Source organism: Aplysia californica, unplaced genomic scaffold (assembly GCF_000002075.1).
Source record: "Aplysia californica isolate F4 #8 unplaced genomic scaffold, AplCal3.0 scaffold00156, whole genome shotgun sequence".
Classification (NCBI taxonomy): Eukaryota; Metazoa; Mollusca; class Gastropoda; order Aplysiida; family Aplysiidae; genus Aplysia; species Aplysia californica.
The window spans coordinates 839,931-842,379 of record NW_004797426.1 but is presented as its reverse complement, the minus strand read 5'-3'; positions in this window follow the sequence as shown (position 1 = coordinate 842,379).

The following is a 2,449-nucleotide window of genomic DNA, read 5'->3' as shown; positions in this document are numbered from 1 at the left end:
AGTGGTGAAAAGGGGGAAGGGAGGGGGGGATTCCGTTGGTAGTAGACAGTGGTGTAAAGGGGGGAGGGAGGGGGGGTTTCGTTGGTAGTAGACAGTGGTTTAAAGGGGGGAGGGAGGGGATCATTGGTAGTAGACACAGTTCGTCTTCTCTGTCTACGAGGCAGGCTGGGGAAACAGTCCTGGGGCGCCCACCGGTGGGTTCCTGAAAAGCCAGGACTCGTTGCGGTAGACAGACGTGTCACTCGTGGTCGCATGGTTCACGGTTCAGAACCATGACGGGCTGGTGGTGAGATCAGACGCCGTGTCCTTGAGGAAGGTCAAGGTACCTCATCCTTGACTGTTATATGTTATCCCTGGGTCTTTTGGCAACGCTTTGAAGGACACTAGGACCGACATACAGGAAGAATAATGCCTTGCTTGTCCCAAGGGGAATCAGTCAGCTGAGCAAGGGTATTTCATTTTGACTCAAGGGATTTTTCAATCGGACAAAATAGGTATTTCATGTAATAGAAATTACAGTTTAACAAAATAGGTACAAAATTTTGACTAAATAGACAGTTCAGTCTGACAGCAATAGGTATATCCATTTGACAAAAGTAATTACTTCAATAGGACAAAAAGTGTATTTATACTTGAAAAAATATGTTTTTCAATTCAATTTGGAGTTGTTGTTGTTGTTGTTGTTGTTGTTGTTGTTGTTGTTGTTGTTGTTGTTGTTGCTGTTGTTGTTGTTATCGATCCAGATTTCAATTTGATAGACTGCAATTGTTGGCACCTGAAACTTTGACTGACTGCCATGCTTCACTGTAGCTGCCGGGACTTGGGTGATGGTCAGTTTGGAATGAACAGAGGGACAGACGGAGTCATTCTGAGTTCTACGAGCTTTCAGTTATAAAAGAATGAGGAAACTAAACTTGCATGACTCTCCAGAAATTTTGTTGTCACGCACACATCATACGTATTATAAGGATAAATTGATGTGTGTGTGTGGGTGTACAACAGAATACTTTGGCCTATCTTATCTTTACACGCGTCACTTGATAAAGTTGCTTTAGAGAGGGGCGTGTGATCGGCAAATTACGCCTGAACATCGCCAGTGTTGAACCGTTGAACTATACAGCAGACTCACCAGGGCACTTGCACGGAGTGGCACAGAGGGCACCCAGGTAGGAATAGATAAAAAAAAATAATAGAAAGAATAAATATAGAAATTGAAGTTGACACACTACGGTTAATACCACCTCAGTGAACCCAGTACAAAGTGCGCCTACTGCATACAACGCCGCCCATTTCATTCTTTTCTCCAGGGTTTGGCATTTGGAATGATTCAAGAGAACATTTACCCTGCTTCGCAAATTCTACCTGCTTTTCATTACAGAGCTTCAAAGGGAAAGGACGCATTTCGGGGGGAAAAGATCATAGATCTAGATGGAGAAGACGAGAATAGAGCGTCGGTTTTAGAAGATAAAGAGCACGACTTTCTATTTATAGAATCGACCTGACATGTCTATTAAAATTTTATTGTAGGCTATTTTATCTTTTCTGTGTCTACCCAGGATTTTGTGCTGGCTATACCATCTGCATCTCGGCTGATTTGTTCAAACAAAAACCCATTAGATCTAGATCTATCTGAAACGAAGTGTAAACTTCGTTTACTTTGATAGCGACAAAAGTTATATACGTAAAACAGCTACCATTATGCAGTCTTCCCACCATGAAGGTCATTTAGTTTTAGTAAGAGTTTTACGACCCTTTCACCACAAAAAGGTCATATATGTGCCCAAGATTAGAGGTGTTACAAGAGAGTAACAAACACAATAAGGTCATATATGTGCCCAAGATTAGAGGTGTTACAAGAGAGTAACAAACACAATAAGGTCATATAAGTGCCCAAGATTAGAGGTGTTACAAGAGAGTAACAAACACAATAAGGTCATATATGTGCCCAAGATTAGAGGTGTTACAAGAGAGTAACAAACACAATAAGGTCATATAAGTGCCCAAGATTAGAGGTGCTACAAGAGAGTAACAAACACAATAAGGTCATATAAGTGCCGAAGATTAGAGGTGCTACAAGAGAGTAAAATTGTTCCTGCATCCGATCCGGACATTGGAGATTGCCTTGTCAGTGAGACAATTTCCTGGGCCTTCGGCATATTGTGGTAGGGAGGCCAGTTCCTTTCCACGCCGCCTTTACTTCCCCAACTCGAAGTCAAGTACCCATTACTGCTGGGTGGGCAGGAGGGGGCGGAAAAAATCCCGTGTCCGAACCGAGGCTCGAACCCGAACTTTCAGCCTAGGAGACGAGCGCACTAACCGCTCCGCCACCGCACCCTCTACAAGAGAGTAACAAACACCACAAAAAAAATGAAGGAGGGGAGATAAAGACGATAGATGTTTGATAGGAAAGAAGGAGGGGAGATAAAGACGATAGATGTTTGATAGGAAA